This window comes from Mustela lutreola, chromosome 2, assembly GCF_030435805.1.
Source record: "Mustela lutreola isolate mMusLut2 chromosome 2, mMusLut2.pri, whole genome shotgun sequence".
Taxonomy (NCBI): Eukaryota; Metazoa; Chordata; class Mammalia; order Carnivora; family Mustelidae; genus Mustela; species Mustela lutreola.
The window spans coordinates 154,264,080-154,279,033 of record NC_081291.1 but is presented as its reverse complement, the minus strand read 5'-3'; the positions used below and the strand labels follow the sequence as shown (position 1 = coordinate 154,279,033).

General features: G+C 38.6%; 1 long non-coding RNA gene across 1 annotated transcript in view; it reads left to right on the top strand.

Moving 5' to 3' along the window:
- The first annotated feature begins 618 nt into the window (after window positions 1–618).
- Window positions 619–14,954, top strand: part of LOC131825040 (uncharacterized) — a 159,932-nt gene continuing 145,596 nt past the window's right edge. Inside the window, exon 1 of the long non-coding RNA XR_009351106.1 lies at window positions 619–707. This is a non-coding gene — a long non-coding RNA (uncharacterized LOC131825040). The remainder of the gene's footprint in view (window positions 708–14,954) is intronic.

The window sequence follows — 14,954 nt, the reverse complement described above, 5'->3', positions numbered from 1 at the left end:
TTAGCTCATGTGTCTGGCCCTTTTTCTGGAGAGTCTCTAGAGTTGTTGGCTGAGGACAGGTTTTCATGGCCAGAAACTATCACTTCCCTTGGACTTGCCTGCCTTGGTTGTGCACTAAGAGCCAGATTTCTTTCTCCCTTAGAGCAGTTTTTTTTTTTTTTTTTTTTTTTTTTTTTTTTTTTTTTTTTTTTCCCCAATGCTCTCGTAGTCCTTGTCTACAGGCTGGCTTAAGTTCAGCCCCTTTTGGTCCATGAGACTGGTAGCTGTGTTTGAATATTGGTGCTATTTCTGGAAGGCTTGCTCCTTTCCCCTCCAGAAAGTTTTCTTGTGGAAGGCATTTTCTTGCTCTGGAAGGTTCTGCAACTTTCACTGCACATCAGTAAGCATAACTGGATAAACGTAGGATGAGTGTGTGTCACTTGGCATACTAGGCCGTTATGGAACCTGTTCTGCAAGGACACCACACTACTGGGTTTGCAGAATCAGGGTATGATTGGTCTATTGTGCTGTTCAGTGTTCCATGTATAAAGATACCATGTACTTTTTTTTTTTTTTTTTTTTTTTGGGTAAGGCTTGGAATATTTTTGTCTTATTTCATTTGACATTTATTGCGTGTCCATTTGCCAGGTCCGGAGGTATATGCTGGTGATGCAAAGTTGAGTAAGATGTGGGCCTTGCCCTCGGATCATTCAGACTGCAGCTTGGAGGTAATTAGAGTGCTGTTTGGGAAATGTTGTGCCACGGAACTCGAACTCGTTTTTATTGCCTGGAAACTACCTCTTCCATTGCCTCCGGTTTTGGAAGTCTCCTGTAGCTCCCAGCCCTGCTCAGTTGTCAGTTCTCTGAGCGGAGCTCCAGGTGAAGCAGACCAGCACTGCCCTCCACCCTCCCGTGTAGCCTCTCGTGCTCTTAACCTGCAGTTATGACTTCGTGCTTTATTTTTCTCCTAGTCCTCACCAATATCTGAAATTATCCTGTCCATGTATTTGTAATCTAAACTCTGAGGGCAGAAACTGTCTGTCTTGTACACATCTGAATCCTCAGTGTTTATAAATGTGTTCTGAATAAAATCAGAAATCACACAGAGGTACTGCTACCCTGTTGGAGAAATTAGAGTCTTGCTAAACCGGGAGCTGCCTGAGCTGCATTTGTAAACACTAGACAGGAAAAGAAGAGTCTAGGAGGGTGTGCAGGTAGAACAGACAGCCTGCTCTGGCTTCCCAGGAGCTGCAGGGGGGTGGGGGTGGTCCAGCATTGCAGGAGCTGAAGTCTGCTGTGCTAGTGAAGGGTGAGCCTGGCTGAGCCTCCACGAGGCCTGTCATCGAGACGTGAGGTCTGATGCAGGGACTGAAAGAGACTCCATTTATATTTCGGGAGAATCAAAAGGGATTTCTCCAGCTGGGGTCTGCAAGACCTAGCTTCTTGGGTTTCTCTACCACGTGAATCTAAAATTGCTGCCCTGCGAGCCAGGGGGGTGGTGGGGGCAGGGTCCAAGGGGTGGGGTTGGAACAAGGCTAGGGGAGGCTTTTATCTTCCTTGAGAAACCAAGAACTCCACCATGTGTAGTGCTTCCTCTGCCTTGTTTCTTGTGGATTGTTACGACCTTCCTCACTGTTCTCCCAGCCCGCAGTGCGGGCCCAGGGTGAGCTCATTTGCGCCTCACTAGGGTCTGACAGCGCTTTGCCTTCCGGTACTTGGTAAAGCTGTATAAGTAAATGCCGTGTTTAGAGTTCAGTTTTGCTTCTGCCTGGGGTCGACATCTGTGGCTGGGTTCTTCCAGGTTCCGGGGCCCTTGATTGGCTTTTGTTTGTTGTAACAGTTGTCCTTTTACTGGGTCTGTGCAAACTGACTGACTCATCTTCAAAGTGAAGTCTTAAAAAAAAACAGTTGGATAGCATGTTGGGTAGCATTTTATTTACTTTAGAAAAGCTCTCCCAGCTTTCCTGTCACTGGCACAGGGACCCAGAGGTAGTGCTGCGTTCCAAAGCAGGCAGTGCTGTTGTGGCATCGTGGGGCTGACATGAACCACGTACTTGGTCTGTGGCCTGCTTGCATGCTCCATTGCCGTGACGAATGAATGGTAAACCATCGCACTCCTCTCAGCCTTAGCTTCCTCTGCTACAAGACGGGAGGCCCTGAAGCTGTTTTACATATAGGGTTGGTGTGAACGTTAAAAGGAGATGATGAATGAAGGCTTTGCGCTCTGCCACGTGATAAGCATCCATTCATGGCAGCTTCCAGATCTGACTTCGCTCCATGAAAATTAGGAAAGTAAAACATCACCGGTAGTGGTGGGCCAAGTGAAAAAACTTCATCTTGTGGGGATTCAAACTTGGGAATTTCTTGCAGAATTCCCTGAGGAGTTTTATTAGATGGGGCTCAACGCTATCTCGACTGCTGGGTGGCTTCAACCTATTGGTGAAATCGGAGCCGGCAAAGTGTCATTGTTGATGAGAAGAGTCATTGCCCATAGAGAGTGTAATTCTCTCTGAATCCTAAGGATTGAATGTGAGCTACTGCCTCCCATTTGTAATTCTGTATTTTACGTGGACATCAATAGCAAAACAAGCATTTTGCTTAAGACTGCAGAAGTCACAGAGTTTGTTTAATGATTACTACAGCTTGCTTGGTAATTATGATTGCATGGGCAATCCTGCGCAACCCAGGGAACTTTTGGAAAGTAGTGACAGTAATTTACGGCCATGTGGTTTTGTCTGGATGCTTAAGTACTTGGTCTGTGGCCTGCTTGCATGCTCCATTGCCTGCCTGATGGACCCATTCCCCACCTGCACTGTGTTTCCCCTTCTCAACGGAACATTGTGAAATGAATACTGAGACTGTGGGACAGACAAAGCAAAGAGAGTATGTGTTAGGAAAGGGAGATTGGATCTGTAAAAAATTCCTCTCCACTGTAATTTTAGCTTTTCAATCAATGAAAGTCACTGTTTTCCTTTTTTTTTTTTTTAAGATCATAGAATATAAAGTTAGTGCAAATTACCCACCTTGGTGAATATCTGAAGTTTTAAAAGGACATGGAAAATTCCTGTGGACTTCAAGTAAACTTCTTTGAATGCTGCCTTTTCACGGTGTATTTCTAAATAATTGAAAACTAATTTAAGTAAATTGTGATGGCTTATGGTTACTTCTAAGTATGTTTCATTCATAATGACAAGCTCCTTCAAAAAGTAAAAGCACCACCTTTAAGTCAAACTCCGATTTTTGGAGAAAAACAGGAATGATAAAGTGAAGAGAAAACAGTAATTGAGCATCTAGTTTCTGTCTATTGCTTTTGAAAATTTGCCACATCCTGAAAGGAAATTCTTATGTGTGCTCCAGTGTCCAAAAGGAAAATGAAGATGTTGGTTAAATTCTTCAATAAGCCAGTCCCAAAGAATTTCCTTTGAAGTTGTTTTATATGCTTTTCTACTAAAAAAACTTTAAGATAAGTTATAACACTGCTTTGTGCTTTGAAAATAAATTCAGCACATTAATTGTATTTATGAGAGAAAGTAGTAAATGTCCTAGAATGAATACACAGCCGTAATTTACGTGGAGAGAACCGCTCCTGCCCATAAACTTCTCCTACTTGCCTCTTCTGGTTTATGACATCAGCCAGCCTCACAAATGAACTGCTTTGTGTTCCATCAGGTCCCTGCTCTATGCAGATTTCTACTGAATGCTTATCAAATAGGATTATTACTTATTACATATTTTCTTTGCTAATTTTCCAGGAGATTAAATATCATCTCCATATTATAGGGAGGATCTTGGTTTATCTGAGCTGCATATCCATTTGGACTGAGAAATACTTGAGCCCCGCTGACAGCGTATGGGGTAGATGTCAGGCTTCTCCTTGCATCAGGAATTGGGAGGTCTTGCTTAAAAAAACCCACTCCCATAGGGAAGAGAAGTGCGTGCATGGGCTTGGTCTAATATGTAGCTAGGTCTTTGCTGTCAGATGAAAGGGATGACTCTAGAGCATTCTAGTGTGTAACGCTGGTCCTGCGGTCATGGATACACACTTGAGTTCTAGGGGTTAAATGGGATGTGAGTAAAATAAAAAAAAACCAAACTATCTTTATATGCTAGCATCTCTGCAACATGTTGAGAGCAAAAGGCAGCTTAGCTTCTCTTTGGGCTCGGGAAGATAGACATAGCAGGAAAGGTGGAGAGAGGCAAATGGCACTTTGGGAAGGGATGCTCCTGGCTGGGGTGCACGGAAGCTCCAGGTGACCCAGGTGAGGGGGCGAGGATGCCAGGACCACAGTGGTGGCATCCGTACTGGAAGGAGATCTAGGTCCTGGTCCCATTAAAGTAGTTCTCTAATAACTTGGAAAGAAATGACAAAGGAAGCCTAAAACCTGTAAGAAGCCGTCGAGGAGAAACTACAGAGATTTTAGAGTCTTCAATACACTTATTATGAAAACGAATGAAATGTGCTAACCTCAAGAAGTTACTACAGCAAAATAAACTCAAGGGAAGTAGAAATTACTAAATATAAAGCCAAAAAGATAGAAAATTTTCAAACAGATGTTAAAAACCAGAACCTTGTCCTTTGAAAATAATTATTAAAAGATATCCTTTTGACAAGTTTCATAGAACATTAGAGAACATAAGCAATGAAAAATAACCACAGAAATTAAAGCAATTAAAATATAAAAGAATTCCATGAAAAGCTTTATAGAAGCAATGTGAAAACCTAGATTAAATAAGGTTTTTAGCTCCTTTAACTCAGATAGAGCCAAAACATTAGGATAGACCAGTGCTTTTGAAAAACTTGTAATAGTGATTGAAATCTGATCTTATTATTGGCACTAGTGCAAATTAATTTTCCTGGAAAGTTCTAGCAGCCTACAAAGACCATATGATTTCCATATTAGATACAATTTTTAGAAATGAACAAAGTAGGAGCCTTCCAGACTCAATGAATGAGCTGAGAGTTACCGTGATTCTAAAACCTGATGAGAATAATATAGAAAGGATGCTATAGATATTTTATATTTTTAGTAATTGTAATTGGCAACTAATTACCCAGTTTGCAAGAAGCTATGAAAGGCTAAGTTTACCTGCTATATTTAAAATATTTAATTTTCTGAAACTTGTATGTGTTGTTTTCCAAAATATACCTGATTTGCCATCAGGGTTTTACTCAGGAACAGGGTCAAGTAGAGGGAGGGGCCATCTGAGAGCAAGCAAGGGTAGAGCTCAAGTTGCCACATGTATTTCATGATACTACAGAAAGACTGATGTTAAAAACCAGAACCTTGTGCTTTGAAAATTTATTAATTATTCTGGGAGCCACAAACCCCAAAGTAAAGGGGTTCAAAAATTCAAGAGAATCAACTGGTTAATTCTTGGATCTCATTTTTAAAATTTTAGTAAATCTGACAATCAATTTACAAAATCATTTTATGCACCAGTAAATGATACTGTTAAAAACAGCAAAATAACAAACTAAAAATCCAAATGCCAAGAAATAAATCTTATAAAATATAAAGACATTATGAAAAAATGAACTTTTACTGAGAGACTGAAAAGAAAATCTTAATTTAATGAGGAAATCATAGAAAAATTAAAATAGCATTATAGAATTTTGAAAGAATAGAGAGTCTGCCCCATCCTAACAAGAAAAAAAAATATACAAAATCCTCACTTTTCTTGAACCCATGAAGAAATTCAAGAATGAGACTCAAATGAGGTTTCAGGGCAACTAACCTACCAGAAATTTAAGAAGAGAAATACCTGGTCAAGGAGTCAGATACCAGTACTATTTCACTTATAGAAAAGAAGGAAAACAGGTTCCACATTAAAGAAAAAGAATAGTGTTTTCAGCAGTTGATGCTGGAACTATTGGATCTCCGTATACAAAAAGTGAATTTTGATTCATGGTGTGGACTGCGTTGTGTCACAGCTCTCAACCCCAAATGCAGATGTTGAAGTCCTAACCCCCAGAACTTCAGGATTCGGCTGTACCTGGAGTCTGGGCCTTAAGAGAGATGATTCTGTTACAATGAAGCTGTTAGGGTAGGCTCTAATCCAGTCTGATTAGGGTGCTTATAAAAAGAAATTAGGATACAGAGAGAACCCAGGGAGGTCTGCTCATAGAGGAAAGGCTGTCCTTGATGGTCTTGGAAGAAATAAAACCTGCTGATGTCTTGATGTTGATCTTCCAGCCTCCAGAACCATGAGAATAAATTTCTGTTGTTTCAGCCACCCAGTCTATGGTATTTTGTTATGGCAGTCCTAGCATACCATTCATAACTCAAAATAGATCATAGACTTAAATATAAAACCTGAACTATAAAACTTCTAGAGTAAAATATAAGAGAACCTTTATGACCCTGGGTTAGGCAAAGATATCTTAGATAAAAAGAGTTTTTAGTAACATAACTCTAAAAAAAGAACAAATTGATCATCTGGACTTCATCAAAATTAAGACTCTCTGGTCACTTAAAACTAGTGTTTATAGAGTACAAAGACAAGCCACAGACTGAGAGAAAATACACATCTCTGATACAGAGCTTATATCTAGATGATATAAATAACTTCCAAAACACAATAATAAGTCAACCTCCTAAAAAATGGGCACAGGGTTTGAACAGTTACTTCACCCAAGAGAATAGAAGAATGGTGAACTCATGAAAAGATGCTTAATGTCATTAGTCAGAGGGGAAATGCAAATTTAAGTCCACTATGTTCTATCACCACACACTTACTAGAATGGCTTAAGTAACAAAACAAATAAAAACCCCATTAATGCCAAGTGTTGAGGAGGATGCAGAGAAACTGAAACTTTGCTACACTGCTGGTGAGAAGGCAAATGGGGTACTGCCCCTTTGGAAAAGAGTTCAGGAATTTCGTTTATAGTTACACATAGTTTACCATATAATTTAACATTTCTACTCCTAGGAATTTACCTAGGACAAATAAAAACTTATGTTGATGCAAACATCTTGTAGTGAATATTCCTAATGTTTTTGTTATCATCCAGACTGAAGGCTACCCAATAGCCTTTTACCTTTCACCTGATAAAGGGTAAAGTAAGATGTGGTACATCCATACGATAGAGTACCATGTGGCAGGCCAAAGGGACCATGGACTGACACCTACAACTACCTAAGGTGATTCTCTATATTACACTAAGTGGAAGTCTGTAGACTCAAAAGTCTACAGAACATAAAATTCCATTTATATGACTTTATGCAAGAGGTAAAACTATAGAAACAGAAAAAACATCAGTAGGTGCCAGAGTCTGGGTACTGGGCCAAGGGTTGACAAAAGGAACATGAGGGAATGTCTCTATGAAACTGGTCCATATCTTGATTGTAGTGGTTGTATCATGACTTCATGCTCTTGTCAAAACGTGTGCACTAAAAATAAAATGAACTTTATTGCCTGTAAATAATACCTTAATCAGCCTGGATTTAAAAGATAGGATTTGAAGAAAGAATAGGATAATAATCAGATTAATTTAGGGAGGGAAGGTCTTCCTAAGCAAGACACAAAGACTGCAGATTTGGATATGTAAGATTTAGACTTCTGCATGACAAAATGCACTAAATATTAAGTTAAAAAAAAAAAAACTTGTGTTATAATGGAAAAATATTTACAACATATTCAACAGATAATGGGTTGTTATCTAGAATAGCTAAACTGTTTCCACAAATCAGTAAGAAAAACACAAGTTGCACAGTTGAAAAATGTCTCCAAATGGGAAGTTCAGTTCATTGAAGTATGATAATGCAATGAAAATGGGCTAACTTATTTATCATTAATCAGGAAAAAAACCAGGGGCACCTGAATGGCTCAGTGGGTTAAAGCCTCTGCCTTCCACTCAGGTCATGATCCCAGGGTCCTGGGACCGAACTCCACATCGGGCTCTCTGCTCAGCAGGGAGCCTGCTTCCCTCTCTCTCTGCCTGCCTCCGCCTACCTGTGATCTCTGTCTGTCAGATAAATAAAATCTTAAAAATAAAAACAAACAAACAAAAAGAAAAAAAACAGGAAAAAACAAATTAACAAATGCCTTGGCTTTCATGCATTAGCTTGACCCAAGCTATTGACATTGTAGGGCAAGCCGGCACTCTTACACACTGGTCCAAGTGTTAAAGTGGGGTAATCTAATGGAAAGGCAATCTATAATATCTAGTAAAAGTTTAGAGAAGCATGTCATTGACCCAGCAAATCCATTACTAAAATTCTACTTTAAAGATACATTTTTAAAAGCTTGCACCTTACCTTTAACAATACAAATTTGGAAACGGCGCACATAACTGTCCATGGAAGTGTTAAGTAACATATACCTGTATTTATGCAGCCAATTCAAAGACCAGGTAAAAGCTGTGTGTATTTATAGGGAAATGTTTGTAAGTCATATTGTCATGGGAAAAAATAAGTTACAATTTAATACATAGACTTTAATCTGATTTACATAAAAACTTAAAAAAGGAGTTGAGTGTGCTTATGTATGCATTATATAAATAAAATGAGGCTATTTGAACTTATTAGTGGTTACCCCCATCTGTGAGGATCCAGTGAATGTCCTATATGTTTCTATGTTTGAATTATTACATTTAGAAAATACTTATAAATTACGCCATTTGAAAAAAGAAACCAAATAGGAAAAATAAATTGTATAATCTATAGTGTATCATGCAGCTAATACCTGTGTTTTGAAACACTTTGTTTAAAAGATGCATAGTTGTTCAAATATTTTGATCTGGTGCTGTTTGAGTTGTGATCACTTAGAACATCACAAGTTACTGCTAACAATATCTGCATGTCATTGTTTGCAACCTTGCGTGGGAAAAAGTTTGTCTTTATAGAAATTATTTCTTCTCTTGAAAGTCCCCTTCTCTTGGGACTTTTCACAAGGCAATGCAGACATTCACATTGGGATATGTGATAAATATAATATTATGTAGCTAGCTCCTGATAATGCCTCTATGACTACAGGGAAAATTCAGAGCCAGGTTTGAGCTTGTGGGTTTCCTTTTTCCATCAGAGTGAAACAGAGAAGGGAATATGACATTCTCGTACATAATAACTCTTTACAATATAGACAGCCCGTCACATAGGATTTGAAGCACTTTGCATGTCAGTGTTTTTCTTCTTTAGTGCCAGTCACTGCGCAGTTCAGGCTTCCATCTGATGGGAAGATTTCACTATTAATCTCAACCACCTCCTTACTCTGCTCAGAAATGTTCTGCTGTCAATCAGTCATCACGTCTCCTTATTTTCTTGAAGGATGGTGTTATTAAACAACTTGCCTTAGGCCACAGAAGATATCAATTGTAAAGCCAAGACAGAAATACCAATTCCTAGTTTAGTACTTGTATCAACAAGTCTTGCTACCTTAAAGGAACCTTTTTTCTTTGCAGATTTAAGTTCAGATTTGCTACTGTGAAAGTAGTATACATTTTGCAATTCTAGAGAAGGTTCTTACCTGCCTGCTTTGTCAGGACTGTTGGCATTTAAGAGGTGCTTTCTATCCAAAGAGTCAAAAGAACTGGGTATTGACTTCTGAATATTGAATTCAGTGGTGGGAGCTATCTCAAGCCCATTCTCCTGTTGCACGCACGGGGAAGGGTTGTGTGACTGTACCCGATTACAGTTATGTGTAGTCAGGTGATTTGCTTTAGACTTTACCACATGAGGAAAGTGATGTGTGTCACTCCAGAGGTTGGCTTTGAGAGTGTGTGTTCCTTGCTACATCTTTCCCCCATTAGAGTGATAGGTGCTGTTCCAGATAATGGCTACTCTATCAGCCTAGGTCTTAAAGAGAAGACAGCACAAGGCAGAGCCCATGTGTGATAAGATGTGATGCAGGTGAACAAAAGACTCCACACTCTGTGTTGTAAGCCCTTAGGGCTGTTTATAACTGCAGCATATGCTACCCCCTTGTGACTAATGACATTTTCCTAGTAACATAATTTTTCCTTAATCCAAACTCTTAAAAATTTTTAATGGCATTGTAAGCTTAAAAAACAAAACAAAACACAGTATATCATTGCCCTTAATAATTATTGGCTTGCATATTGGTGTGATAGAATGATGGTGGGTTTTGTTTTTGTTAGCATTTGTGTATTTTTATTTTGACAATTTAGTTAAACTAAAAAAAAAGTTAACCCATGTTTCTAAAATATGTTTTTACAAACTCCAACTTAAAGTAACATTTTTCATTTCAGCTTCCTGGTTATATTTAAGAGTTATAATGAAGACTTCTCATATCAAGAAATAAAATGAATCTTTATTGTATTGGCATATATTTCTCTTAAAGGTTAAAGTTGTGACCTTTTATTTTTTATGCACTTCTAGGGAACGCTAACTGGGAATTACTGCAGGCATCTTTTTTTATTATTCCTTACCTGAGAATTCTAATGGTCCCATGATATCCTGTTTGCTACTGCTAATGGTAATAGTGATCATTCATTGAAGGTCTATGTTCCAAGCTTAATGTTTGGCTCTTGATACAGTGTTTCAGTGAATCCTCATGGTAACTATGGAGGATAGATGACAAAGCAACACTCAGAGAGGTTAAATAATTATAGTGAATCAGAGGTGTTAGGAAAAAACTCAGAGCTAAAAAACTGAAAAGGAATATTGAGAAAAGTGAGAAGCCAGGAGAATGGTGTCCTGGAATCCAACTGAAGGAAATTGTTTTAGGAAGAAGTGTTTACCTGTGCAAAATGTTGCTGATAGCTCAAATAAGATAAGGGCTAAAAATTGACCATGAAATTTGGCAACATAGGTGTCATTGTGACCTTGACCAGAGAAGACTTGGGGTAATGGTAGGACAATCTGGTTGGCCTGGGTTAAGAGAGATTGGAGGGAGAAGAAATAGATTGCAAATACAATTCTTTCAGGGAGTTTTGCTATAATCAGAAATCCGAAATAGGATAATAGCTAGAGAGAAAAGCAATGCAGAAGATTTTGTTCTGTTTTGTTTTTTTTAGATCAATTTAACATCATAGTATAAGTGTATGCTCAGGAATGATGTTTTGTTTTTTTAGATCAATTTAACATCATAGTATAAGTGTATGCTCAGGAATGATCCAGTAAAGTGGAGAAGATTGCTAAGACAGGTGACAGAGGAGAAAATTACGAGAACAATGCCCTTGAGCAGGTGAGAACAGGTGATATCTAGCGCATACTGAAGACCCTGACCCTTGACATGAGCTTGAAGACACTTAACTGTTGGGAAGGTAAGTATGTGCTGCTTTGTGCTAAGTGCATGTGGAAAAGCAGAAGGGGTTTTGAGTAGTTCCATTTTCTTGGTAAAGTAGAAAGTGGGGCCCATTGTGAGGGAAAATGGGGAAAGACATGTTGGATATTTCAGGGGAGAGGGTGTAAATCCAATGTCTCTGGGAGTGAGAAGGAGAACAGACCTAAGCAGAGGGCAGCAGCCATGAGCAGTGGTATGTGATGCATTGTGACAACACAGCATTCACAGATTTTAGGGAAGAGAGGGCGAGAATGGCCTGGAACAAAGGCCAAAAAAAAAAAAAAAAAAAAAAAAAACCACTCACACCTTCTACAAACACTGGGATTCAAGGACTAGGGAGGAATAATAGCTTTTACATGTGAGAAATGCATGGCATGTAGTGTCTTCTGAAGGCATCCAGGGCTGAATTAGAGCTAGAAGATGAGGGACACATTGACAGATAAGGTTTAGGATAGACCCATCAAGGGATGGAAAGGGCTGGGGGAAGGGTGGTGCAGTGAACACATGTGGTGTCCTGTTGACCTTGAGAGGTGGAAGGTGGGAGGTAAGTGTTGGCTGGCATGTTCTTTCGTGTGGGACTCACTCAGGAGCCCCCTTAGTAGACAAGTCTTGCACTTGAGCCTCGTTGTCAGGGAAACCCAAATAATTAAGTATGTGAAGAAAGGTTCAACTTTTACTTGAGCCTCACTTTTCAGAGAAATTAAATTATAACAATGTATTTTTCTTTATCTTGTTGGAGTCACAAAAAATACAAGTTTGATAATATCAGATGTTTGAGAAAACGGGAAGAAATGGGAAGTTTCATGCACCAGTGGTAAGATGATAAATGGTCGACATCATTCTTAAGAGCAATCTGGCAGCAGTTAGAAAAATTTAATATATTTATACCTGACTCTGACAGTCCTATTCTAGGATGTATCAGTCTATGAAAAGTTTTCACTGGTCCATGAAGGAACATGTAAGAAGATGTTCCCCATAGCACTGCCTATAGGAGCAAAATTTGGAGGCAGTGTAGACGTACTCACTAGGGACATGGATAACAAAAATGCAGTGTATGCACATGATGGAACTTGACATAGTTGTATCAGATAGATATGAGGATGAATTAGACCCAACACGTGGATATGTTTTAAAAGTGTAGTGTTGGGTTGGAAAAAAAGAACTGCTAAAATTTATAGTATAGTTTAATTTATGTAAAGTAAGTGTTACACACAAGAATACTATTTATTTCAGAAGACGTATATACAATAAGGACATGAATTAGTTATATTAGAGTGGGTGTCCAAGGTGAAGAAGAGGGTTGGAGATGGGGATGAAAGGGGAATAAATGTATTAAAGTAAAGGAGAAGAGTTTGCAAAGATGAGAGCAGGCTAGAAAAGAGTAAGTCTGAAGACCTCAACACTGTAACCTGAAATTTTAAAGAAAAAAAAGTCAAAAGATAAATAATTCCTTTGTGATCCAATTTTTGTTAATAGATTGGGCATTTTGCTAGCCTTTATGTAAAGATAAAGATCTTTTCAAGTGCTCTAACAATTTCAAAGAGTGTATACATATTAGCTCAGTAGAGAGCAGAGAAGAAAAGGTTAGATGGTTAAACTTAAGCATTTGTTACCTCCATATTTCCAAGGTATTTTTGTATTAAGTGTTTATATCAATATCAAAGTGTAAGCAGTTACTTTCTGCAAGATAGGAAGCAATTCCAGAAGGAGGACAGTGTTATGGTCGAGTCTTCAGTCCAGTGCTAACCAAGACAAATGCTCAATAAATGTTTGCTGAAACAAAAGTGAATTTTGCACATTGAGGAAGTCATAATCAACAGTAATATTTTCAAATGCCGGAGAATTAAGTCCTTCAGTTTGATGTTTTGTATTTTGTTGGAGGCTACCAAGGTAGCATGAGTGAATCACTGAATTGCTGGGTTACTGGCTTCTCATATAAGAAGAGTGTGTCCCGTGGGGCTCATGTTTCTCATTAGTGCTGCACAGTTGTTCCCATGCAGTAAAAACTTCAGTAAAGCTCGAGGAAGTTCTGTTTAGTAATTTAGTATGTAATCTATGAATGACTCTAAAGGAGATGTTGGTCTACTTGCTGGATCTGAAAACCATGTTTGTCTGGACTGTAAAACCCAAAACATTTTTAGGTAAATCATTTTAGGCATGAGGTTGTCTTAACACAATAGTTCCTTGATTTTTTTTTTTTTTCTTATCAATAGGACTGTGTGATATCTGTGTTTCTAACCATCCATACCCCGCCTTTTTAAATGGCATTCCATTTAATTATTATTAACATATAACATACACATATTAACATATAGTGTTGCATCTTATTCTAATGTGTCAATCTTACATTGGCTCTGGTCCAAGTAATACACTAGTGACTCTTCCTGAGGACTCTGTGTCTATATCCACTTGCAGAGAATACCACAGCGCCAGGAGGAATGTGTAGAAAGACTGAGGCGTTCAAGACTGGAGAACCAGTCTGATTTCAGCCAGAGGAGCTGAAATCACTTTTGTTTGAAAAAGACTAGCATTTTTTTTAAAAAAGATTTTATTTATTTATTTGACATACAGAGAGAAAGATCACAAGTAGGCAGAGAGGTAGGCAGAGAGAGAAGGGGAAGCAGGCTCTCCACTGAGCAGAGAGCCCCATGCGGGACTTGATCCCAGGACCCTGAGATCATGACCTGAGCTGAAGGCAGAGGCTTAACCCACTGAGCCACCCAGGTGCCCCAAAGAGTAGCATTTTAAACAGAGAGATTTTGTTTTTGTTTGTTTGGGGGGGAACAAAGGTGGGTTGGCAGTGCTTGCTGGTTGGTTTATACCTGTGCATCTAGGAGCAACCCCATATGCATAAGCGTGAGCATTGCTTTATAGCTTGGTGTAGGTTTGGGGATCCAGTCTAAGGCTGAGGTAAGGTGAGAACAGGTAGGAGCCCCAGCCCTCCTGGAGTTCCTTACCTGCAGTATCCCCTGACCTTAGAAGGGAAGGGGAGTTCCCTTTCAGATAGACTGAATTCAGTGTTCAGTTTTTAGCAGAGACATGGAGAAAAACATCATTGCCCTTGACTAAAAAAGCAGAAATTTAACCATCTGGTCCCTAAGTCCAAAAGGACTTATAGCAAGACTATGGTGTCAAAATTTCTGATAACACTAAAAATGAAAATTAGTTTAAGCCACCAATAGACTGTCCTCTGTTACAATTTGAATATATTATACTTAGTATCCTATCTTTCTATTGTTGGATTTTAGGTTATTTTCATAATAGTACTATAATAATTATTTTTAACACATGTTTCTTTCGATCTGTTATTTCTTTGGGGTAGATTCCTTGAGTGGAATTACTGGTATCAGTAGTAGGACATGTTAATAGTCTATTTATAGTCAAATTATTTTGGGGGCAAAATTTCAGTTTATCTTTTCACACTAAGTTTTTGATTCTTGTTTTGTTTGTTTTTATTTTTGCTTTTGCTCTTGCTAGACAGGTTACCTTGTTTTACTTTTTTAAAAAGTTTTTAAATGTTAATTCCAGTAAAGTTAACATATAGTGTTGTATTAATTTCAGGTATAAATTTAGTGATTTAAAAATTCCATACATTACACAAACCATAAGTGACTCTTAATCTCACAAAACAAACTGAGGGTTGCTGGGGGGAGGGGGTTTGGGAGAAAGGGGTGGTATTATGGACATTGGGGAGGGTATGTGTTTTGGTGAGTGCTGTGAAGTGTGTAAAC